General features: G+C 42.3%; 1 protein-coding gene and 1 long non-coding RNA gene across 4 annotated transcripts in view; one reads left to right on the top strand and one right to left on the bottom strand.

Moving 5' to 3' along the window:
- Positions 1-27474, bottom strand: part of LOC134349117 (protocadherin-1-like) — a 524282-nt gene that overhangs the window by 282885 nt on the left and 213923 nt on the right. The window lies entirely within an intron of this gene.
- Positions 1-27474, top strand: part of LOC134349118 (uncharacterized) — an 85325-nt gene that overhangs the window by 27126 nt on the left and 30725 nt on the right. Inside the window, exon 4 of the long non-coding RNA XR_010018592.1 lies at positions 12373-12727. This is a non-coding gene — a long non-coding RNA (uncharacterized LOC134349118). The remainder of the gene's footprint in view (positions 1-12372; positions 12728-27474) is intronic.

Genomic DNA, 27474 nt, shown 5'->3' with positions numbered 1-27474 from the left:
AGGCAGCTTCAATGGTTCAATGTGGACTATATGGGCCAAAGGGTCTGCTTCTGTACTATAACACTATGACTGCTTCCCCCTCCACAGATGCTGCCCAACATTCTGAGTATTCCCATCACCTTCTCTTTCTTCCATCCAGAACAAGAGTTGAACTGTAAATTACAGTGTTTGCCTCTGTGAATTATATGCGGATGGGAGAGTGAATGCTCCACTCTGCATTTTCAGAGGTCCATCTGATGTTAATTTCCATTCCTCAGACAAATAGTTATCTAAGATCTTGCTCCATAAACCTGTGGAGCAGATCACAGCAAGTACCACAGATGAAATGTAGAAGTTTGAAACTATAGAAATAGTATTCAAGAGATTTGTTAACTGTTTCTCATGCATCGAGCTTCATACAATTAAGCTACTTTGATCAGCTGTAGTCAGACTCTGTGGCTAATAAAAGTACTTCAATATCGATGTTTAGATGATGGTAGTGACCCTCTGTCAATGCCATTCCTCTTATTTGCTTTCATCATGACTTCAATCTCTGGTAGTTGTAGTGTGATTACTTAATGTTCTCAAGAGGGGCTGTCTATTGGTGGGATGTTAGATGGTTGAGATGGCCAATCTGGGATCAATATAACTGGTATTTAGGGTGGGTCCACTTAATGGAGATGCCTGTGTATGATTTTGATTAGACTGGGGAGGCTGATGCATGGGAGGTCACCACACGACCCTTGACAGATCAGTGACAGGGTCCCGTGGCGTAGAGTGCATGACAACTGGGGATCCTTCACTGCTGCAGTCCTCATCTGTCTTCAACATATCAACCCTATTGACCTTTGCAACTTCTTTGAAGGATCAATGACCTGGACCCCAAGATTCCTCTGTTCTTCCACACTGCCAAGGATCCTGCCATTAACCCCGTATTCTGCCTTCAAATTCAACCTTTCAAAATGAATCACTTCATACTTTTCTTGGTTGAGATCCAGTTGCCACTTCTCACCCCAGCTATGCATCCTGTCAATGTCCTATTGCAAACTACAGCTCTCCACAATATCCACAAGTCCACCAACCTTCATGTCATCTGCAAACTTACTAACCCACCCTTCCACCTCCTCATCCAAATTATTTATAGAAAATCCCAAAAAGCACACTTCACAAAACAGATCCCTGTTGGATACCACTGTTCACCAACCTCCAGACAGCAGATACCATCTCGCTGGCTCTTCATTCAACCCTACGACATCAGGACAGTAAAGATACAGACATCAGAATGCTCTTTATCGACTACAGCTTGGCATTCAATACCACAGGCTCATCAAAATTAATCAATAAGCTTCAAGATCTTGGTCTCAATACCTGCTTGTACAACTGGATCCTAGAATTCCTCACTTGCAGAATCCAATCAGTTTGGATTGGCAACAACATATCGCCCAGAATCTCCAATAGCACAGAGGTACTGCAAGGCTGTATGCTTAACCCTCTGTTCCACTGGTTTACACTTATAAATGTGTGGCTGAGCTCAGCTCCAAGGCCTTATTCAAGTTTACTGATAACACTTCTGTCGTTGGCTGCATCCAGGGAAGTGATGAATCAGCATATAGGAGGGATATTGAAAATCAGGTCGAGTTGTGTCATAACACCCTTTTACTCAATGTTAGCAAGACCAAGGAGTTGATTATTGACTTCCGATGTCCATGAGCCGGTCCTCATTGGAAAATCAGAGGTGGAAATTCTTTAAATTCTGCCACGTTATTATTTCAGAGGACTTGTCCTGGGCCTGGTACGCAAGTGCAATTATGAAGGAAGCATGACAGTGCCTCTACTTGCTTAAGAGATTACATAGATTCAGAATGACATCGAAAACTTTCACAAACTTCTGTAGGTGTGCATTGGAGAGTACTTTGACTGGCTGCATCATAGCACAGTATGGAAACACCAATGCCCACGAATGGAAAATCCCACAAAACTTAGTAGATATGGCCCAGTCCATCACGGGTAAAGCCCTCCCTACTATTGAGCACACCTACACAATATGTTGTTGCAGGAAAGAAGCATCCATCATCAGGAACCCCCCCATACTCTCTTCTTACTGCTATCATCAGTAAGAAGGCACAGGAGCCCCGGGAATCACACCACCAGACATCAGGCTTCTGACCAAATTGATAACTTCACTCAATTTCACATGCCCCACGATTGAAATGTTCCGACAGTCTATGGACTCACTTCCAAGGATGCCTCATCTCATCTTCCTTATATTTATTGTCTATTTACTATTATTATTATTATTATTTTTTCTTTTTATATTTGCAAAGTTAGCTATTTTTTAAACACTGGTTAAATGCCCATGTTGGTATGGTCTTTCATTGATTCTATTATGTATTTATTGAGTATGCCTGCAAGAAAGTGAATCTCAGGGTTATGTATATATGGTGACGTGTACAGGTATATACATTGATAATAAATTTACTTTGAACTTTGATTGATCATAGGTTAGCTTAAAAGGTAGTCACAACATTGTGGGCTGAAGGGCAGAATGTTCAATGTACAAAGCATCTTCAGTACATTTTTATGCACTTCCAAAATGCATTCTACTAGCACCAGTGGAATTTATTTCAGAAGAACAGTATAATGTGAAAATCTAGCCATTGATGAATATTCAAGCAAAGAGGTTTCAATTTTTCCTCTTCTGTGAAACAATGGTTTGGGAAAATATTCATAATCCTGCAATATGGACATGAATGTGATGAATGGATGTTCAAACAGAATGGTGCAATCAAACATAGAATGGATCCAAGTGACATTAAAGATGGTGTTGCAACTGTCACCATGGTGACTGTGGTGATGTGCCAAAGGGTCCCTTGACTGAGCTTTGAGTAAAGGAGAAACAATTATGCAAACACAGGCTCTTTCATTCATTTAATGTCGCCACTGATGGGGTAATACACTTGAGCAAGGGGAATGAGAAAGTTAGAATCTATAAGCATTGGGATGGGGGGCTGGTTGATGCAGACAGAAGTAACGTTGCCATTGAAAGAAGCAGATTCAGATTTGTTTATATATCACATGTACATTGGAACATACAGTAAAATGTGTCATTTACATTAACAACCAACACAGTTTAAGGAAGCTCTGAGGGCAGCCCACAAGTGTTGACACACATTCCGGTGCCAAGATAGCATGCCCACAATGTTCTGCAAATGCGCCAATGTTCCCAATTCTGGTGAGACAAAAACTAAAAACCAAAGAAGGGGTTAATCTTGGCAGCATGAGGGACTACAGATGATGTTCTGGTGAGACAAAAACTAAAAACCAAAGAAGGGGTTAATCTTGGCAGCATGAGGGACTACAGATGATGCAGTCTGGAGCATCACCCAAAGAGTTCGGGGAACTCAGTGGGTCAGGCTGCATAGCACGTACACAGTCAATGTTGTGTCAGGTCAAGACCTTTCATCCACGATCCAGCAATACATATAAATATATATATACAGTACTGTGCAGAAGTATTTACTCTTTCTTTTGGAGTACAGAGATAGAAAAAAATGTTCACGTGTGGTACTGTGCAAAAGACTAAGGCACATATACAGTATATAGCTGGGGTACACAGTACTGTAGCAATTTTATGTATTGCACTGTGCTGTTGCTGCAAAAACATAAATAATTAATGGCATATGTGAGTGATGATAAACCTGATTCTGTTGTGGACAGAGAGTGGGAAGGGGACAGGGAGAGGGGAATCGTGGTTGGGAAAAGGGGAAGGGAGAGGGGAATCATGGTTGGGAAAAGGAAAAGGCAGAGGGGAGGGAGCGGGAAGTACTAGAGAGACATTCTGTAATAAACAATAAACTTATTATTTGGAATCAAATTACCTTGCTTTGTGACTCAGGGCAGCGCATGTCTGCACAAGTGGCAACCACTGCAGTGGCAGTCCTCCCTGTGCCACCTGTCTCACACCTTCCACGGCCCTGCACCCTTGCCATCCCGCCATTCCCAACATCGGCTGCTTCCACAAGAATTACAACCTTGCTCTCTGGTCTACCTTGACAAACATATTACTGTGCAAAAGTCTAGCTCTATGTACAGTATGCACCTACTGTATTTGCACAGTACCATGTGGGTGTGTGTGTGTATATATATATCCATCTATCTATATATATCTGTGTGTGTGTGTGTGTGTATACATATGAATGTGTGTATGTGTCTGTGTGTTTATACAGTATATGTATGTGTGTGTACATATATATATGTGTGTGTGTGTGTATATATATATACACACACACACACACACACACACACACACACACACACATATATACGTACATACACAGTGGATTCCTGCTAATTGTGTCGTCGGTTAATCAGAACGGCCAACAGCCGCTTATTTGGGACAGCTCTCAAAGAACAAAAACTAACAAAGAAAATAGCTCAGAATTCCTTTGTTTACTTGGGACACTATGTGTTTAATGAGGCAGGAGAAAAGTTTCTAACTAGTATCAGTTGTGCGCACTTGTGTGGCAGTTAGACACTACACCATGCTTAGAGCGAACAGTTTTAAAATAGAGTTAGTTGTGTGTGTTTGTGTTCAAGATGCAGTGATTTTTATCACTGATAGTTGCTGTGAAATAAGCAGTAAGACAATTTCAATCTGTTTTGCTGACTTCCATTTCAAATATTCAGGTTTAGAGATGCCATAAACGGCCTGGAGTGAAAATGCCATGATTTCACTACTTTAACAAGCTAGGATCAACGAAGAATTTGAAAGCGATTGACAATTATCTTGAATGTTGCCATGAAAATGAAGACTTGGAGGATGCAATCATTGAAGGCATTGTGTGAAGGCAGTCTGCAGTAGGCATCTTCACAGAGTTTGTCCATTTACAATCAATCAAAAGGACACAGCAGCGTACACTGGTTGAATTCCAGTGGAACTAATTTCATTAGGAAATAATACAGAACTGTAGTAGTATTGGCAGTGTTCTAATTTGTTCTATATTTAATTTAAATACACAATTTGCTACTCAGTTAAATGCTAGTTAATCTTTTTTATACCTTTAAGTATTTTGATGAAACTTCAACTAACTGGGGTGGCCACTTAACTGGGCCAAAATGTACTGGTCCCAACGTGCCTCAATTAACCAGAATCCACTGGGTGTGTGTGTATATATACACATGCATACATATCTCAAGAAATATATATATATATTCCTTTAAAAAATGAGGCTTTCTTTGGAAAATTCAATTCTATTAAAGCTTAAAATGATAACTGATGCTATTTTACTATATATAACGCAAAATAATGTTTATCCTTCTGGTGTGAGATCTTAATCAAAGACACCTTCACTGATGTTAAATGGACAGATGGTTAAACAACACAGGAAAGCAGATGTCATCTGATTGATTTTTATATCTCTACTTGATCCACTGTCCTCTCTATCTGCTCAACCTGTTAATATCACAACTGAAAATAAGTTATTTGCAAACTTTTAAAATTTGTAAACTTTTTCCCCGGGACTTGTTTGCAGGGTTAAATGCAAAGCTGCCCTTCTTCCTGAAGCGTGTTTCTAAGTGAGTCCATGTGCACGAGTGGGTGTGAGAATAAATGTTAATGGCTGTAAATTATGTTCTGTCATTTTGGTCCAGTTGAGACATGTTCAGATGCATCCTTTCAGAATCAGAATCAGGATCAGGAATATTATCTCTGACATATGTCATTAAATTTGTTTTTTTGTGGCAACAGTACTGAGCAATACATAAAATATACAGCACTATAAATTACATAAATTGTGCTAAATGAGAGCAAATATGGTGAGGTAGTATTCATGGGTTCATTGGCCATTTGGAAATCTGATGGCAAGGGGAAGAAAATGTCCCTACACCATTGAGTATGGGTCTTCAGATTCCTGTACCTCCTCCTTGATGGTAGTCATGAAAAGAGGGGAACAAGAATTCTTTCACAGAATTTTTCATGTTGCTGCTCAATGCATATTTTGAATTCATTTGAAATTGCTCAATTTTATTTTGCTGGAATCAAGTATATAGGGATGGAGACTGCAGATCTTCAGGGGATTAAGATCTTTCTTCCTTTTTAAATCTTTTTATTAATTTTCAAAATTATAAACTCAATAACAAGGTTGGTACAAAGAGATTGGAATAATCTTAATCAGCATAAACAAAAAGGATTTTAAGCAACATAGGAATAATAGACTTCCAAACTCATAATGAAATTAGTCATAAAAAAGAAATAAAAAGAAAATATATATATATAAACAAAAAAATCCCCAAAAGAAAAAGAGAAAAATCTTCATATAGAACTCATCTTAATATATAAAAGAGAAGATCTTAATAACTAACTCATAATATGTATTCAGCCTCCTGAACTTCTCTTCCTGAAGTTACAGGACCTGGTTGGTGAAGCTCATTCATTAAGCACATAATCCATCTGGGTAGAGATTAAGAATAGTAAAGGGAAAAAAATCACTGGTGGGAGTTGTCTGTAGGCCACCTATTAAAAATATTGCAGTGGCAGAGGCGATTAACCAAGAAATAACTGAGGCTTGTAAGAACGGAACGACAGTTGTCATGGGGGATTTTAACTTCCACATAGATTGGGTGAATCAGGTTGGTCAGGGAAGTCTTGAGGAGGACTTCATAGAATGCATCCATGATGGCTTTCTTGAGCAGCATGTTAGTGAACCTACAAGGGAAAATATTATCTTAGTCATGTGCAATGAGACAGGTAAGATTAATGATCTTGTAGTCAGGGATCCTCTTGGAAAGAGTGATCATAGTATGATTGAATTTCACATTCAGATGGAGGATGAAATAGCTAGATCTAAAACTAGTGTATTATGCTTGAACAAGGGAGACTACAACGGGATGAGGGAGGAGTTCGCTAATGTGGATTGGGAGCATAGGCTATTTGGCAGGACAGTTGAAGAACAGTGGAATACTTTCAAAGAGATTTTTCACAGTGCTCAACAAAAGTATATTCCTGTCAAAAGTAAGGACAGTAAGTGTGGGGAGAGCCAGCCTTGGATAACTAAGGAAATAAAAGATAGTATCAAATTAAAAGCTCATGTGTACAAAGTTGCAAAGAGTAGTGGGAGACTGGAGGATTGGGAAAACTTTAAAAAGCAACAGAGAACAACTAAACAAGAAATAAGGAAGGGGAAGAAGAGTATTAAAGTAAATTAGCACAAAATATAAAAACAGGTAGCAAAAGTTTTATAAATATATAAAGCAGAAGACTATTGAACGACTATTTTGTGTCGGTCTTCACGGTGGAGGACACCTCTAATATGCCAAAGAAGGATGTTATGGACGAAATGGGAGGTGAGGACCTTGATAGATTCACTGTCACTAAAGAGATAGTAATGAGCAAACTAGAGGTCCTAAAGGTAGATAAGTCTCCTGGTCCTGATGGATACATCCCAGGGTGCTGAGGGATTTGGCGGAGGTTATAGTAGACGGGTTGGCAATCATTTATCAAAACTCCCTAGACTCTAGGCATGTCCCAGCGGATAGGAGGACAGCAAATGTCACACCACTTTTTAAAAAAGGATGTAGCCAAAAGACGGGCAACTATAGGACAGTTAGCTTAATGTCTGTAGTCAGGAAAATGCTTGAAGCTGTCATTAAGGAAGAAATAGCGAAACATTTAGGAACGAGTGGTTCCATTAGACAGACGCAGCATGAATTTGGAATGGGCAGGTCCTGTTTGACAAACTTACTGGAGTTCTTTGAGGACATAATGAGTGTAGTGGATAGAGGGGAACAGGTGGATGTTGCATACTTGGATTTCCAGAAAGCGTTCGATAAGGTGCCGCACAAGAGACTTATAAATAAGATATGGATGCATGGAGTCAGAGGAAGTGTATTGGCATGGATAGTGGATTGGTTAACCGATAGAAGGCAGAGAGTTGGTATAAATGGGTGTTTCTCCGGTTGGCAGTCAGTGGTGATTGGTGTGCTGCAGGGGTCGGTGCTGGGCCCGCAGCTGTTTACTATTTACATTGATGATCTGGAAGTGGGGACTGGGTGTAACGTAGCAAAATTTGCTGATGACACTAAACTGAGTGGAAAAGCAAATTGTACAGAGGATGTGGAGAGTCTGCAGAGGGATATAGATAGGTTAAGTGAGTGGGCCAAGGTCTGGCAGATGGAATATAATGTTGGTAAATGCGAGATCATCCACTTTGGAAGGAATAATAGAAGAGCAGATTATTATTTAAATGGTGAAAGATTGCAGCATGCTGTTGTGCAGAGGGGCTTGGGAGTGCTTGTTCATGAATCGCAAAAGTTGGCTTGCAGGTACAACAGGTTATTAAGAAGGCAAATGGAATGTTGGCATTCATTGCTAGAGGGATTGAATTCAAGAGTAGGGAGGTCATGCTACAACTATACAGGGTACTGGTGGGGCCGCACCTGGAGTACTGTGTGCAGTTCTGGTCTCCATACTTGAGGAAGGATATACTGGCTTTGGAGGCAGTACAGAGGAGGTTCACCAGGTTGATTCCAGGGATGAAGGGGTTTACCTATGAGGAGACATTGAGTTGCCTGGGACTATACTCCCTGGAGTTCAGAAGAATGAGAGGGGATCTTATAGAAACATACAGAATTTTGAAAGGGATAGATAAGATAGAAGTAGGAAAGTTGTTCCCATTGGTAGGTGAGATTAGAACTAGGGGTCATTGCCTAAAGATTCAGGGGAGAAGATTTAGGATGGAGATGAGGAGAAACTGTTTTTCCCACAGAGAGTGGTGAATCTGTGGAATTCTCTGCCCAGGGAAGCAGTTGAGGCTTCCTCACTAAATATATTTAAGAACCAGTTAGATAGGTTTTTACATAGTAATGGAATTAAGGGTTATGGGGAAAAGGCAGGTAGATGGAGCTGAGTTTACGGACAGATCAACCATGATCTTATTGAATGGCGGGGCAGGCTCGATGGGTCGGATGGCCGACTCCTGCTCCTATTTCTTATGTTCTTATGTTCTAATCTAAGTGGACACTTCTGTGCCCCATAGGAGATAAACATAATTTCTGGCATTATACCTCCAAGAGGACCACAACCTTGTTGTGGGGTTTGGAGGCTTGCATGCTTCACTGAACTGGAGAGCAATGTGGGCTAAAGTCAGGGCATTGTGCTTTGGCTCCTGGTATGGCCACCCATGCCAAACAGGTCAAAGGGTAGAGGCCAGATTCAGAGTGGTCCACCGGTCCTCTAGGCTTGCGAGTTCAGCTCAGGGCTAACAACGCTGATTGGTAGAACAGAATTGTTACAGAAGCAGCAATGAAGAACCCTCTACATCTGAGTGTGACGGTATTCCTGAGTCTACAGCTGGGGCTAGCATGATTGACGGTAGTGATACCTGACCGGAAGCTACTCACACAATGAAGGGATCTGTGAACACCACCAGGGATGGAGGAACTTTATTGCTGCCCTAAATGCCAGCCATGTAATGGGCAGTAACTAAGTAAGTACTGGCATAATTGCGATCTTTATTGACCTGAGCCTGAGAGGAGACACTTGAGATTGCAGATGGAGGACTGCAGTGGGTCAAACAGCATCGGCAGAGGGAATTGAATAGTCTATGTTTTGGGTTGAGAATTTTCACTTGGAGCAATCTAAGCACAATCCAGCCAGCCAGCAGCGTAGTGGCATCCGCAGCAGACCTTAAAGTGAGTGGTCCAGGGCACAAATCTAGCTAGCTCATTGCACGCTTTCCATCTGTGCTAGGTTGAGGGTTGAGCTACAACTTGTCCTCGCAAAAAACAGAAAAAAATGCAAAAGAAAGGGCAAAGTTGCCGTACGATCTGGCACGAGGCATGGAAAGGAACAACAGCAGCAGGCACCGTCAAATAAAACTTCTCCAGAAGCCTTGCACTTTCAGTGGGTTGTCTTTCAATGAAGTGTCCTTCAACCACCAGGCTCCTGAACCAACACAGTTAACGTCAGTCACCTCAACTCTGAACCGATTCCGCAAACATCTTGCTTCATCAATCACTTTCAAAGTTTCTACAACTCATATTCTCAGAATTATTTATTGATTTGTTTGTTTGTTTGCTAAATTATTTATTATTGTATTTGCACAGTTTGTCTCCTTTTGCATATTGGCTGTTTATCAGTCTTTGTGTATAGTTGTTCCATTGATTATATTGTATTTCTTTGTTCTACTGTGAGTGCCTGCAAGACAACGAATATCAGGGTAGTATTGGTGACATACATGTACTTTGATAATGAATTTGTTTTGAACTTTGTAATTTACTTTGAAGGTGATGCATCTGCCTCTTGATTGCAGATGCTGATACCACTATTTTCATGCAGTGGGTCTGCCCAGGATACCGGCCAAACATATCTCCTTATCTCCATGGCTTAAGAATTATAGTTTTGTCATCATGGCAATGTTAACGGGTGTTTGCCCGTGCATATTAATTTGCATTGGAGGTTGTTTCTGTAATCAGCAAACCATGCATTAGCAGTGAAGCTAAATCATATCAAGCCCCAACTGGAGTGTAGTTAAAACTGGAATTACATTGAACACAAACCACAGGAATAGGCACAATCCACACAAACTTGGACAATAACTAGAAACATACAAATATTTCGAACCTTTGATTTGCATTAAGATTTGTTTTGGAAAAAAATCAATTAGCGACAGCAATTTTAATTCATCACTTTGCAAGCAGTCCTCTGATTTAATGGTTTTCCTTACACAGCTATCTCTGGTTTGCTGTGATTATGACAATTGTTCTTGTTGCCTCTTCCTTTTTCAAACATATCTACACAGCAGCTGATGTATGTTAGTTCAACCATTCATCATTTTATATCCAGAGGCAAACTCTTACAAAAAACTGTTTCTCTGATGCAAGGTTGGAAATTAAAGATTGCAAAGGATGCCAGAACTCCCACTGCTTCACTTACATAAGTGGTATTTTATTCATTTTGAGATGCAGCACCGAACAGGCCCTTTGGCCTAACAAGCTGCGCTGCCCAGCAGCCCACCATTTTAACAAAGGACAATTTACACTAACTAATTAACCTGCTAACCGGTATGTCTTTACACTGTGGGAGGAAACCAGAGCACCCAGAGAAAACCCACATCGTCACAGGGAGAATGTACAAACTTCTTACAGATGGCATGGAATTGAACTCCTACACCCCAAGCCTGAATAGTGTTGCACTAATCGCTACGCTATCCTTATATCGAGGAAGACATTTCCAAGTATGAACTATGAGATTCCATGGTTCTTATTGGGGGGAAAGCCCTGTCAGCATTTACTGTAATGATAGGGCATTAGTATTGGTTTATTATTGTCACATGTACCAAGATACAGTGAAAATTTTGTCTTGAATACAGTTCATTCAGATCTATTTATTTATTTATTTCATAAGACCATAAGACAAAGGAGCAGAAGTTGGCCATTCGGCCCATCGAGTCTGCTCCGCCACTTTATCATGAGCTGATCCATTCTCCCATTTAGTCCCACTCCCCCACCTTCTCACCATAATCTTTGATGCCCTGGCTACTCAGATACCTATCAATCTCTGCCTTAAATACACCCAATGACTTGACCTCCACTGCTGCCCGTGGCAACAAATTCCATAGACTCACCACCCTCTGGCTGAAAATATTTCTTCGCACCTCTGTTCCGAATGGGTGCCCTTCAATCCTTAAGTCATGCCCTCTCGTACTAGACTCCACCACCATGGGAAACAACTTTGCCACATCCACTCTGTCCATGCCTTTCAACAGTCGAAATGTTTCTATGAGGTCCCCCCTCATTCTTCTAAACTCCAAGTAATACAGTCCAAGGGCGGTCAAATGTTCCTCACATGTTAACCCTCTCATTCCCGGAATCATTCTAGTGAATCTACTCTGAACCCTCTCCAACGTCAGCACATCCTTTCTTAAATAAGGAGCCCAAAACTGCACAGAGTACTCCAAGTGAGGTCCTACCAGTGCCTTATAGAGCCTCAACATTTTGAGATACAGTATGGAAAAGGCCCTTCTGGCTCTTTGAGCCATGCCACCTAGCAACCCACCAATTTAACCCTAACCTAATCACAATATGAGAGGCAGGGTTTGAGGGTCGGCACAACATTGTGGGCCGAAGGGCTCGTACTGTGCTGTACTATTCTATGTTCTATATATTGTGAACAATTAATATAACAACCAGTACAACTTTGGACTATGGAGGAAATAGGGGCACCTAGAGGTAATCCACACAAACTCGGGAAGGATTATACAAATTTGTTTACGGAGAACAGCAGAAATGAACTCTGATGCCCAGAGGTATAATGGCACTAAAGAGCAGCTTCTTTGAGCTCCTCTGTGGAAACAGCTTAAATTCTATCTTTTATGTCTCCTTTTCTCTCTTTTCAAGGGTGGATGAGTTCTGTCAGTGCCCGTGACTTGCAGCCGCGTGTCTTGATAGCCCCAGGACACGGCCTGGAAGGTGAGCACGCCTTCGGGTTTCCGAGGCCTGCAGACCTGTGGATGAGGCATTTCTATGCCGGTGGTGCCAACTGAAGCATCACAGGAGAAAACGGAATGCTGGGAGCAGCAGATCATCTGTTGGAGCTCTCTACACTCAGCAAACCACTCTCTCTCTCTCTCTCTCTCAAAACACACATCAAAGTTGCTGGTGAATGCAGCAGGCCAGGCAGCATCTCTAGGAAGAGGTACAGTCGACGTTTCAGGCCGAGACTCTTCGTCAGGACTAACTGAAGAAAGAGCTAGTAAGAGATTTAAAAGTTAAAACTCTCTCTCTCAATTGGTGGGGGAAAGTTTGCTGCCGATTCTCAAATCAGAGAACTCAAAAACAGCTATGCGACAGACTTTAACACCGTAGTCAATGAGTTGCTTTGTTTTTGGTGGTCTCCCCTCTCACTGAGTGACACCTCTTTGCCCCTTTATTATGGACAGAGAGAGCCTAGGGCATGTCGAATTATTCGGTGAACGACTCGTTTTTCTGCACTACAGATCGTGATCTCTCTATTGCATACTTGGTGGGTGATGTGTGCTGATGCTTCCTGCTGAAATAAGTGGGGAAGGAGAGGGGGAGGGTTGATGCTTTGCTGTTGTTTGTGTGTGGGAAGGGTGAGAAGGATACCTTAGGGGTTTCAACATGTTTACTGTCACTTATTCTTTGGGGTACTCTTCTGTTTTCGTGCATGACTGCGAAGACCAAGAATTTCAGGTTGTACACTATATTATATACATTCACTGATATTAAATGGAACTATTGAACTATTGATCTATTAGTGTCACACTAATCATTACACCACCCTGGTGCCCAGTGTTCAGCATTCTGTTATTGATTACCTTGTTCTACCTCAATGCACTCTTACTCAGTGCATTCCTAGGACCAAAAGGGCGCAGCTTCAGAAAAGAACAACAACCCTTTAGAACAGAGATGAGGAGGAATTTCTTTAGCCAGAGAGAGGTGAATCTGTAGAATTCATTGCCACGGATGGCTGCGGAGGGCAAGGTATTGGGTATATTTGATACAAGGGTTGATAGGTTTGTAATTGTTAAGGGTGTCAAAGAGAGAATGGCGTTGAGAGAGAGATAATAAATCAGCAAGGATGGAATGGCCCGATTCTGTTCCTATGTCGTATGGTCTTACGTCATTCCTATGTCGTATGGTCTTACGTCGTTCCTGTGTCGTATGGTCTTACGTCGTTCCTGTGTCGTATGGTCTTGCGTCGTTCCTATGTCTTTGGTTTAACATTAGTGCACTGGCAGGCTTCCGAGGGTCATGTTCAGGATTTTAAAAAACTAAACTTGCAAAATAAAGTTGAGTTCAGGATCCCAAATCTGTTATGAAAAGGTGACCTTAGGGTTTTTGAGTAATTCAGAGACAGTAGCACCCTGGATCATCACCTTGATATGGTGGAGAGGCTTGTGAATTCCTGAGATACCGAGAGCAATGCTATCTGGAGTTTAGCTCCTGGTGACAGGGTTAAGGGAGAGGTTACAGACAAAAAGAAATCCAACCAAGATCTCAACAGTGGAGCTAGCAGAAAATGATGACACATCACAATGGCAATGAAGGCAGTGGAATCAGAATGACTTTATTGCCAGTATGTGAAACGTAGCAGAATTGATTGTGGTTCAGTGCCAAGCATCAAACACAGGACCAACAATTTACAAGACAATAGTGCAAGCAGCCATGAGCAATCAACGATTAGCAGAACATGCGCAAACATCAATAAACAAACTTAAATAAATGTGAACATACAGTACTCTGGAAAAGCTAGGGTGCTTAAGACTTTTTGCACAGCACTATAGTAATTTTATGCATTGCACTGTACTGCTGCAGCAAAAACAAACAAAATTTCATGACATGTGTGAGCGATGTTAAACCTGATTCTGATATAGGCTTCTATTGTGGACTAAAAGGGGGGAAGGGAGAGGGGAATTGCAGTTGGGAAAGGGGGAAAGGAGATGGAAGGGAGCGGGAAGCACCAGAGAGAGATATTCTGTAATAATCAATAAATCAATTGTTTGGATTCAAATGACCTTACCTGGTGTCTCGAAGGCTGGGTGAGCCTGCACCCAATCCTGGCACTCTTTCCCTGCCATCTGTCCTACCCTCCTCCCGCACTGCTCCACCCTTGCCAATCCCAACATCGTTTGCTTCAACCAGATTTACAAACTCACTCCTGCTCTACATTGACAAATAGAGTACTGTGCAAAAGTCTCGGGCATCCTAGCTATATGTATATATGTGCCTCAGACTTCTGCGCAGCACTGTATGAACAAACTAAGCAGAACAAGGAGAACAAGAAAGAATTTTTTAATGGACCTTGTGCAGGAACAGTGAGGGTATTACAGTTGAGAGTTTTGTTGAGAACCAGGAGAGCCACAGGAAAGAAGCCTCAGCAGTGAAGTGACCCTGACCCTGATCTGTCAAGGACCATGTGAAGGCTGCCCTTGGTTCAGCCTTCATGCACAGATATTCTCTATTGAGACCAAAGCAACATGCAAGATGCTGGAGGAACTCAACAGGTCAGGCAGCATCCATGGAAGTGAGCAAAAAATCATGCTAAGACACTTCTTTAGGACTGAGAAGGAGGGGGAAGATGCCAGAATGAAAAAGGTAGGGAAAGGGAAAGCTGATGTTAGTTGGAAGCTGATAGGTGAAGGTCAAGCCCCAGAAAGGAAGGAATCTGATAGGAGGGAAACCTCCTATTCTTTGCTCTTCATGAAAATGTGAATGTTTTCTAGTATAACTAGTCGGCCTATTGCTACACTGGGTGATAAGACTAATTCTCAAGAGGAAATTTGCAAATGCTGGATAGAGATACTCCACTTTTTTTTCTCATGACAAAGCACTGCTGGCTAGTTTATACTGCCTCTCAAGATATGGGATAAATAGTCAAAATTATTGACAGGTTACTTTGCTTCTTTATAATCAAGATGCCGAACAGCTAAATAATTTCACACTTTGTGTTGCTATATTGAGATGAAAAATTTCTATATCTCCACACGTTTCTGTGGGTACCTGCTCTTTGTGACACCCACGGAATCTTCCTGTCATACTAACAATCATTTTATCTTCGGGTAGTAAATTTCTCTGAAACAATTAGGGGTATTGTCAAGGTGTGACGAGAAAAGTGCTCCTGGAAACTAGTGTTGTACAAAGGATTTGATTGATTAACGGACGTTTATGGCATAGTTTAAACTTTAAAACCAAAATGATCAATCTGTAATAATGGAATTAATTCCTTTAACTCAAAAGCAAATTGCACACAACTGACAACCATTTTCATGCAAACTAAAGAGGCTTTATTTTATGTGTTCTAAGCAACAGTTCAGAAGTTCAAAATAATAAAAGTTCATCTCAGTTTACTGAATTTTTAAAGGTTCCTTTATCATTCGGAAAGAATACAAGTAGATAGTCTCTGGGGATATTTATGTAGAACAAACAATTCAAGTACAATAAACCATTATAAGTTGTCTATATCGACTTGACTTGTCCAGTATCTCCAGTCCCATTGATAAAAACATGACTTTTATTGCAAGTTGAAGTATAAAAGAAAACACAATGATGTTTTGCTTTCATTTCTATCAGGAAGTAGGATTTGCTGAGGAGACTAACATCACTACTCGTCCCCATTTAATGAAGTAACTAAAAGCACATCCATGAATGCTGGAGTAGCAAACGATGGAAGAACCCAACTTGCTACAACGGAGGAGGCAAACGTTTGGTGGAAATAAATGATTTCCATGATACTGTAACAGCGTAGATAATTCTGGGCTGATCACGCTGTTGAGCTCAGCATCACTGCCTCTATTATTTGACACGGAGACCATTTCCCCCATCTGATGACCCCTTCTCCCATTTCTAGCTCTTCCTTTCCTTCTGGCCATTTACCTTCTCTTGACCTCAGATTCAGATTCACACGTACATGGACACATACAGGTGTCCCCCCTTTTTGAAAGTTCGCTTTACGAAACCTCACTGTTACAAAAGACCTACATTAGTACCCTGTTTTTGCTAACAGAAGGTGTTTTCACTGTTACGAAAAAAATCAGCGCACGAAAAAAAAGCAGTGCACGATAAAAATCAGAGCGAGCCCCGAGCAGCCGGTTTCCCCCGGATTCGGAACGGCATTCTCGCCAGCATTGCTTAAACACGTGCCTGTGAGCAGCCATTAGCAAGATGAGTTCTAAGGTATGGGAAAAGCCTAAAAGAGCTCGTAAGTATGTCACACTTAGTGTAAAACTAGACATAATTAAGTGTTTCGATCGTGGTGAATGAAGTAAGGAAAAAGTGATTTTGGCTTGTGGAAGCTGACGAAGATGATGTTGAAGAAGTTTTGGCATTGCATGACCAAGAACTGATAGATGAAGAGCTGAAGCAATTGAAAGAGGAAAGGATAACAATTGAAACCAAATGCAGTAGCGAACTGAATGCAAAGCAACTGCGTGAGATTTTCGCTGCAATGATAAAGTATGACTTTAATTTTGAAATGGTACGTAGGTTTAGGTGATATTTGCAGGATGTTTTGAGTCCTTACAAAGAACTGTATGATAAAAATATGCGCGAGGCTCAGCAGTCAAGCAAGCCTTTCCCATCAGCCACAGCAGACGATGAACCTCGACCTTTGATATCGAGGCGGGCAGTCATAGGAGAAGATGAGCTGCCTGCTCTAATGGAAACAGATGACACCCCAGTGTCCCACCACCCCAACCCTCAGGCTGCGGACAGATACCGATTCGCGGAGAATGCAGCGGTAGCCGGGAGACACACAGCACATCTTTAAGAAAAAAGCCAAAGTAAACATGCTAATTCATTAGGTGCCACCCAGCACGTAACTGTCGGACCAGATCATGAACATCGACTTCTCTAACTTCCGCTAATGCCCCACCTCCCCCTCGTACCCCATCCGTTATTCATTTATATACACACATTCTTTCTCTCACTCTCCTTTTTCTCCCTCTGTCACTCTGACTATATCCCTTGCCCATCCTCTGGTTCCCCCCCACCGTCTTTCTCCCCGGACCTCCTGTCCCATGATCCTCTCATATCCCCTTTGCCAATCACCTGACCAGCTCTTGGCTCCATCCCTCCCCCTCCTGTCTTAGAAACATAGAAAATAGGTGCAGAAGTAGGCCATTCGGCCCTTCGAGCCTGCACCGCCATTTATTATGATCATGGCTGATCATCCAACTCAGAACCCCGCCCCAGCCTTCCCTCCATACCCCCTGACCCCCGTAGCCACACGGGCCATATCTAACTCCCTCTTAAACACAGCCAATGAACTGGCCTCAACTGTTTCCTGTGGCAGAGAATTCCACAGATTCACCACTCTGTGTGAAGAAGTTTTTCCTAATCTCGGTCCTAAAAGGCTTCCCCTCTATCCTCAAACTGTGGCCCCTCATTCTGGACTTCCCCAACATCCGGAACAATCTTCCTGCATCTAGCCTGTCCAATCCCTTTAGGATTTTATACGTTTCAATCAGATCCCCCCTCAATCTTCTAAATTCCAACGAGTACAAGCCCAGTTCATCCTGTCTTTCTTCATATGAAAGTCCTGCCATCCCAGGAATCAATCTGGTGAACCTTCTTTGTACTCCCTCTATGGCAAGGATGTCTTTCCTCAGATTAGGGGACCAAAACTGCGCACAATACTCCAGGTGTGGTCTCACCAAGGCCTTGTACAACTGCAGTAGTACCTCCCTGCTCCTGTACTCGAATCCTCTCGCTATAAATGCCAGCATACCATTCGCCTTTTTCACCGCCTGCTGTACCTGCATGCCCACTTTCAATGACTGGTGTATAATGACACCCAGGTCTTGTTGCACCTCCCCTTTTCCTAATCGGCCACCATTCAGATAATAATCTGTTTTCCTAGTTTTGCCACCAAAGTGGATAACTTCACATTTATCTTCTCCTATCATTTTGGATCTCCCCCTCCCCCTCCCACTTTCAAATCTCTTACTAACTCTTCCTTCAGTTAATCCTGACGAAGGGTCTCAGCCTGAAACGTCGACTGTACCTCTTCCTAGAGATGCTGCCTGGCCTGCTGCGTTCACCAGCAACTTTGATGTGTGTTGCTTGAATTTCCAGCATCTGCAGAATTCCTGTTGTTTGTGTTCTTCGAGTATTGTGAGCAGTTTCAGGCCACTTATCGAAGAAAGGATGTGTTGACACTGGAGGGGGTCCAAAGGTGATTCAAGAATTGAAAGGCTGATCATACGATAAGTGTTTGATGGCTTTGGGCCTGTACTCATTGGAATTCAGAAGAATGAGGGGAGATCTCATTGAATGTTGAAGAGTAGATGAGGAGAGGATGTGACCTACAGTGGGGGAGTCTAAGATAAGAGGACACAGCCTTGGAATAGAGTAATGTCCATTCAGAATAGAAATGAGGAAGAATTTCTTCCATCAGAGGATAGTGAATTTGCAGAATTTGTTGCCACGGGCTACTGTGGAGGCCATGTCTTTGGGTATATTTAAGGCATAAGTTGATATATTCTTGATTTAGTCGGGAATGAAGGGGTACAGTGAGAAAACAGAAGATTGGGGCTGAAAGAGAAATGGATTGCCATGATGAAATGGAAGAGCAGACTCGATGGGCCAAATGGCCTAATTCTGCTCTTATATCTTATGATCTAAGCTTTACTAAGAACTGTGACTCCAGTTTGAACATTACAGATTTTCCATAACATGTCTAATTTTGTGGATACAATACTGAAGGTAAGGTTAGATACTGTATCTGATTTTCAACCGGAACATTTGGTAGTAAATCTTGCATTGGCAATAAAGGCAGAATATATTAATCCATAATGTCGTTATGGGGGCTAGTAAACCACTTGACATTCTGATTAGCCACAGTTACACTAGTCTGTGCAGTGTAAAGATACAATCCTGAGAGATGGCTCAGTGAATAATTGCACTATGTGACAGTAACTGTGCTACAAAGGTCAGAAAGGCCATTAATCCTTCAAGTGTTTGTGTGTGAAACAGTAGGGGAGCACTTTGAGAGACTATCAGCCAGTTCAAAAGAATAGCCGGGCAGGTGGGAAATTCAAACTAACCTACCAAAGTGCAAAGCCATAATAAGAGTATTGAAAAGCACAAAGGAACTGAGACCTGCAGGCCCCCATAACAAAGGTGGGCAGACAAGATTTCCAAAGATAAGGGTGCTCTGGGAAAACAAAAGAAAGAATGCAGCAAGGAAAGAGGAAAGGGGAAAAGGAGGCAGGGGGCGAACCAGCATGGAAATCTTCACCCACCACAACACTGAACTGATCACTGAACACAACCTATGGCCTCACTTTCAAGGACTCTACAACTCATGTTCTCAGTATTATTTTTTTTGTATTTTCAAAGTTCGTTTTCTTTAGCATATTGGTGGCTTGTCAGTCTGTGTACGTAGTTTTTCATTGATTCCATTGTATTTCATTGTTAGAGTCATAAGGTCTCATAGAAAAATACAGCACAGAAACAGGCCCTTCAGCCCATCTAATCTGTGCCAAACCACCAAAACTGCCTATTCCCATACCACAACACCGGGACCATAGCTCTCCATACCCCTACCATCCATGTACTTATTCAAGCTCCTCTTAAACATTGAAATCAACCTTGCATGCTCCACTTGTGTTAAGAGCTTGTTCCACATTCTCACGATCATCTGAGTGAAGAAGCTTCCTTCATGTTTCTCTTAAACTTTTCACCTTTCAATTTTAACCCGTGACCTCTAGTTGTAGTCCCATCCAACCTCAGTGGAAATAACCTGCTTGCATTCACCCTATCTATATCCTCATAATTGTGTATACCTCTTTCAAATCTCCCCTCAGTCCTCCACATTCCAAGGAATAAAGTTCTAACCTATTCAAACTTCCCTTGTGACTCGGGTCCTCTAGTCCCTGTGAATGCCTGCAAGAAAATGAATCTCAGGTTAGTACTTGCTGACATAGACTGTATGTACCTAGACAATAAAAGTTACATTGAAAATTGATCTTTAATCACTGGGAGAGAGGAGGGAAGGAAAAATGCAAGGAGGAGAAAATTGAGGGAGAAATACAGTGAACATGAATAAGGCTGGAGAGAAGGAAGGACCGAATGTAAGGAGAGAAAATGGAGAGGACAAAGAGCACTACAGTAGTGCAGCAGTTAGTGCTATGCTAATACAGCTTGGGGCATTGCAGAGTTTAGAGTTCAATTCCAGCACCATCTGAATGTTCCACCCATGAACTGCATGGGCTTCCTGTGGGTGCACCAGCTTCCTCCCACAGTCCAAAGACATAACAGTTTGTAAGTTAATTATTCATTACAAGCTCTCTTTCGACTAGGCTAGTGTTAAACAGGCAGGCTGCTGGTCAGTGTGGCTCTTTGGACAGAGAAGACTGTTCCGTGCTGCAACTCTAAATTATAAATTAAAGGCACATTAACAACATGAGTACAACTAACTTGAGTCCTACCACAGTATCATAGCTACAAACAATAGACTTTGACAGGAAAGGTGCTTTAATTTGTGTTTCGGTGAGGAGATTCAGTTTATCTGAATTTGAAAGCAATGTTACTGTGCATCCTCCATTATTAGATGGAGGGCTTTTGGTGCAAACCCACTTGCTTGGTGAGTCAGGCTGTTTATAAATACCTTTTGGGATTTTTCATTCGCCTTCTGAGCATATCCCCGATGATTTCTGTTATAATTTCAGAACTCAGCAGAGAGGATAAACCACACTGGGGGTCCAGATATCACTGAACAATGGTACTGGGCATGCAGCAGGTGAAAGCATCATTATGCCCCAGGTGTGCTTGCAACGTGCATGCATAGTGTAGAGGGATTTCTCCAGAAATGGCATGGAACATACTGAGAATTTCTGCCAATGATTTAGGAGCAATCTCTATACATTCTCCTCGATTGCGTACAATTGTATAACTCTATTAACTCCAGTGCAGTTTGCCTAACCATAGACTACAAACAAGGAATCTTGCATGAGTAATAACAATTGTTCCCTGAGCCAAAAATAATATTTAAAACTACAATGTTGCAGAATAAAACCATCTGGAGTCATTATGTTTATCAGCATAGGAAAAGTTCATAAAAGGCGGCGAGCATGTGGTATACACATAAAAGTTGCTGGTGAACGCAGCAGGCCAGGCAGCATCTCTAGGAAGAGGTACAGTCGACGTTTCGGGCCGAGACCCTTCGTCAGGACTAACTGAAGGAAGAGTGAGTAAGAGATTTGAAAGTGGGAGGGGGAGGGGGAGATCCAAAATGATAGGAGAAGACGGGGGGGGGGGGATGGAGCCAAGAGCTGGACAGGTGATTGGCAAAAGGGATATGAGAGGATCATGGGACAGGAGGCCCAGGGAGAAGGAAAAGGGGGAGGGGGAGAAAACCCAAAGGATGAGCAAGGGATATAGTCAGAGGGACAGTGGGAGAAAAAGGAGAGAGAGAGAAAGAATGTGTGCATATAAATAAATAACAGATGGGGTACGAGGGGGAGGTGCGGCATTAGCAGAAGTTGGAGAAGCCAATGTTCACGCCATCAGGTTGGAGGCTACCCAGATGGAATAAAGGTGTTGTTCCTCCAACCTGAGTGTGGCTTCATCTTTACAGTAGAGGAGGCCGTGGATAGACATGTCAGAATGGGAATGGGATGTGGAATTAAAATGTGTGGCCACTGGGAGATCCTGCTTTCTCTGGCGGACAGAGCGTAGGTGTTCAGTGAAACGATCTCCCAGTCAGCATCGGGTCTTGCCAATATATAGAAGGCCACATCGGGAGCACTGGACGCAGTATATCACCCCAGCCCTCACCTGGAAGGACTGACTGGGGCCCTGAATGGTAGTGAGCATGTGGTATGCTTGCTCTTATCAGCTATGTGATAGGATATATACTCAGTGGCCACTTTATTAGGTACACCATACACTTGCTTGCTAATGCAAATTTCTAATCAGCCAATTATGTGGCAGCAACTCAATGCATAAAAGCATGCAGACATGGTCCAGAGGTTCAGTTATTGTTCAGACCAAACATCCGAATAGGGAAGAAATTTGAATCAAGAGACTTTGACCGTGGGATGATTGTTGGTGCCAGATGGAGTGGTTTGAGTATCTGAGAAACTGATGATTTCCTGGGATCTTCATGCACAGTCTCTCAAATTTACAGAGGATGGTGTGAAAAACAATTTTAAAAAAGCATCCAGTGAGTAGCAGTTCTGTGGGTGAAAGTGCCTTATTAATGAGAGAGTTCAGAGGAGAATGACCAGTCTGGTTCAAACTGACAAGAAGACAGCAGTATCTTAAATAACCATGAGTTACAACAGTGCAGGGCAGCATCTCTGAACACACAGTATATCAAACCAGGAAGTGAATGGGCTACATCAGCAGATGACCATGTACAAACAGAAATACAATCAGTGGTCACTTTATGAGTTGTTCTTGTATCTAATAAAGTGAGCACTGACTGCACATCCTTTTTTCATGAAATACAACGATATAGCTCTATTAACTCCATTGTAGTTCGCCTAACCACAAGCTACATGCAAGCCATCTTGCTTGAGTAATGTCATTGCTCCCTGAGCCAAAAATAATATTTGCAACAACAACCACGTAGAATACAAATATCTTGGGGTCATGGTGTGATTATTAGCAAAGGAATGGTGCTTGCGAGTAGGCTGGCACGTGGAGTGCTTGCTCTCGCCGGCTGCGTGACAGGATATAAGAGCGCGTCATCATATTACAGCCTTCTGAAACATTGGCTAAGAAGCATTGAGGCATCTGGATAAACACTTGAACCATGAAAGGCTTTGGACCTAAAGCAGGTCAATGGGATTAGCATAGATGCGTGCAATCGTTGATATGGACACGGTGGGTTGAAAGATCAGTTTCTGTGCTGTATGACTCCATGGCTAAGAAGAGATTAGCTCCGGGCGAAATAAAATGCAACATCTCTTCATGTTCTTGGACAAACCCCCCAGAAAGGAAGCAAATGGACACCAAATGACAACATGGAAATAATAAAAGTGTTTGAGTTTTCAGAGATTCAAGATTGAGTAAAGGAGAACAAATTTATTTATTTATTGTGATACAGCACAGGGTAGGCCCTTACAGCCCTTCGAGCCATGTGGCACAGCAACCACCCTCCACCCCCAGCCTAATCATGGGACAATTTACAAGGATCAACTAACCCACCAAAGGTCTTTGGATTGTGGGAGGAAACTGGAGCACCAGAGAAAACCCACGTGGTTATGGGGAGAACGTACAAACTCCTTACAGCCAGTGGAGGGAGTTGTTACTCTGGATCCGATGCAGCACAAAAAATATTCACAATAAGATAAAGAATACAATAATTTTCAAAAGTTAATAAATATAAATACGTAAGATAGCTTATATTCAAAGATTGATTGTATGTCCATAAAGTGATGCTAGGCACAGAGAGGCCCTCCATTGTTTAGGGTTGACTATGGATGTTGCGTGCCAGTTGTCTATGTGATACACAAGCCAGTATGTAAGCTAGGGCAGTATAATATTTAGAGCAAGTTGTTGCCCATGCAGCAGTTGCCAGTCAGATTGCCTTAAGTATTCCAGCTCCAGATTTTTCCTCAGGATTTACTCCCAAAACTTTCCCCACAAGCGGGTAGAGCCACAATGCATTGGATGTCAGAGTTTTTCTTCTCCTAGATGAGCTGCCAACTGCAGCTGATGAGCCTCATCTGTCCAAAGCAACTGGTGTTAAGGTGCCACAAACCCACCATTGCCCCTTCGCCTGTCAGTAGAAATAGTTCCACTGGGCTAAGTAGCCAAGGCACACATAAAGGCCATGAGTTGCAGCTGGTTGTCAGAGGCTCTTTGAGACGCATGCCGTTGGAAGCACTTAATAGTTAGTGGAAACTTATCCCACCCATGACTCCCAGCTATAACAAACTTAAAGAACTGACACTAGGCACGGGAGTGTCTGTATATAAGGAAATGATAAAGCAGTGCTGGGGAGGGGGTAGGTTCGTGGGTGGGTGTGTTGATCAGACTCACTGCTTGGGGAAAGTAACTGTTTTTGAGTCTGGTGGTCCTGGTGTTGATGCTACGTAGGGAGTGGGACAAGCAGTCCATGAGCAGGGTGGGCGGGATCCTTCATGGTGTCGGAATAGTGCCAGTAACATCATTCTGTATATATGTGTGAGGAATGAATATTCAAAGTTCAGAGTAAATTTATGTGTCACCATATACTACCTTGACATTAATTTTCTTGCAGGCATTCACAGTAGAACAGGGAAATACAATAAAATCAATTAATAAAACTACACACAAAGAAGTACTGTCTAACAGCCAGTGTGCAAAAGAAAACAAACTGAACAAATAATAAGTAAACAAATAAGCAAACCTGAGAACATGAGTTGTAGAGTTCTTCGAAGTGAGTCCATTGGTTGTGGAATATGGGAGCAAGACTGACTGGCTGTGGGTCTGTTGTATGTGGAACCAAGTAAACTTAATGGACCGAATGGCCTGCTTTGTGACATAAAGATTCTCAAAGCTCTCAACACTGGGTGTTGCCTGCACAAGCTATCTGCATTTGTGCAAGATTCACTGATGATAATTAATCGCTCTGATTTTTCAGCTATTCTAAGATCATAGTAGTAGATCGGGGGTGGATGCAGAAGGACTCCATAACGCTTGGTTTTTATTTGTGTATTTCCACAAAGAAAAGTCAGCACTTATTTCTATAACAGGCTCCCTCCCTTACTGCCGGAGCTCCCTGAAGGTCTGTCATCTTAAGCAAAGCACAGATAGTGCTGGAGGAGCTCAGCAGTTCAGGCAGCATCTATGGAAATGAATGATCGGTGCTTCCTGAAGAAGGGTCTCGGCCTGAAAAGTTGACTATTTATTCATTTCCATAGATGCCGCCTGACCTGCTGAGTTCCTTCAGCATTTTGTGTGAGTTGCCTTGGATTTCCAGCACCTGCAGAATCTCCTGTGTTTAATGTCAGTCATCTTGCTGGGTTATAGATCCGTGTTAACAGGCAGCTCTCTTGTGTATCAGGCAAGTGCCAAGTTTAAATTATATGAGCTCAGAGACCGATTTGTCTAGGGGACCTTACTGTCAAGCCTGGGCCTGCCTCTTGTATGAGAATTCCTATCTGCTATTGCTGACTCTGCTCTCCCCTCTACCTTTGTAAATCCTGAAACTCTTAGCATGATCATAAACTGCGCAAAGTACTCTACAAGTACTTTCTTAAATATGAAGTCCAAAACTGCTCACAATATCCTTCTGATAAACACAAAATGCTGGAGGAACTCAGCAGGCCAGGTAGCATCTATAGAAAAAACTACAGTTGACGTTTCGGGCCGAGACCCTTCGGCAGGACTGGAGAAAAAGCTGAGTTCCTCCAGCTTTTTCTGTGCGTTGTTTGGATTTTCAGCATCTGCAGATTTTCTCTTGTTCACAGTATCCTACTTCTCCACAAAGGTAGAAGCTGTCCTCGAGCCTAATACAGTCATAGAAAAGTATGGCACAGAAACAGGCCCTTTGGCCCATCTAGTCCATGCCAAAACCATTTGAACTGCCTAGTCCCATTGACTTGCACTGGTACCATAGCACTCCATACCCCTACCATCCATGTACCAATCCAACCTTTGCTTAAATGATGAAATCGAGCTTGCATGCACCTTTAACCCATGTCCTCTGATTATAGTCTCATCCAACCTCAACGGAAAAACCCTACTTGCATTTACCCTATCTATACCGCTCATAATTTTGTATACCTGTATCAAATCTCCTCTCAATCTTCCACATTCTTCGGAATAAAGTCCTAACCTATTCAATCTTTCCTTATAAATCAGGTGCTCCAGACCAGCAAGATCCTTGTCAATTTTCTGTTCCTGTTTATATTTTCTGCCCTCATGGAGGAGGCCAGGGAGATGGAAGACCCACTTTCAATGACCCTGGAGCAGCTTCTTCCCCTCCACATTCAGATTTCAAAATTGTGCCAGAATGGATAAATATTGCCCCATTATTTCACACTATTTATTTAGTGACTATACTAGTTTTATATATTGTTACACTGTTCTTCTGCTGCAAAACAGCACGTGTCACATCATACAGTACTGTTCAAAAAGTCTTAGGCACAGAGAGTACATATATAGCTAGGATACCTAAGATTTTTGCACCATGCTGTATTTGTCAACGTGGATTGGAGAGCGAGTTTGTAAATCTGGTGGGAGAAAAAGTATGTTGGGAATGGCAGGAGTGGAGGCCTGTGGGACCAACTTGGGACAGGAGGCAGAGAAGGAGTGCTAGGGGTGAGAGTTGTCACGGTTGCAGACACACCTAGTTCTCAGACAGCAGGCAAAGTCATTTGATTCCAAACAACTGGTTTATTGATCATTACAGAATGCCTCTCGGTGCTTCCTGCTCCCTCCTCTCTCCTTTCCTCTTCTCCCAACCATGACTCCCCTCCCCTGCCCCTTCCCCACTCTCATATCAGAATCAGGTCTACCATCACTCACCTATGTCATTTTTTTTGTTTTGCAACAGCAGTACAGTGCAATGCATAGAATTACTAGCGTACTGTGCAAAAGTCTTAAGCACCCTAGCTACATCAGGATCAGAATCAGAATCAGGTTTATTATCACCGGCATGATTCATGGAATTTGTTAACTTAGCAGCAGAAGTTCAATGCAGTATAGAAGAAAACAAAATAATGTAATAATAGATAAATAAATTACAGTATTCGTGTATTGAATAGATTTTAAATCGTGCAAAAAACAGAAATAATATATATTAAAAATGTGAGGTATTGTTCAAGGGTTCAATGTCCATTTAGGAATCGGATGGCAGAGGGGAAGAAGCTGTTCCTGAATTGCTGAGTGTGTGCCTTCAGGCTTCTGTACCTCCTCCCTGATGGTAACAGTGAGAAAAAGGCATGCCCTGGATGCTGGGGGTCCTTAATAATGGATACTGCCTTTCTGACACACTGCTGCTTGAAGATCTCCTGAGTACTTTGTAGGCTAGTACCCAAG

This window comes from Mobula hypostoma, chromosome 7 (assembly GCF_963921235.1).
Source record: "Mobula hypostoma chromosome 7, sMobHyp1.1, whole genome shotgun sequence".
In the NCBI taxonomy this organism is placed as follows: Eukaryota; Metazoa; Chordata; class Chondrichthyes; order Myliobatiformes; family Myliobatidae; genus Mobula; species Mobula hypostoma.
The sequence above is the reverse complement of the archived record's forward strand: the minus strand, read 5'-3'. Positions and strand labels throughout refer to the sequence as shown.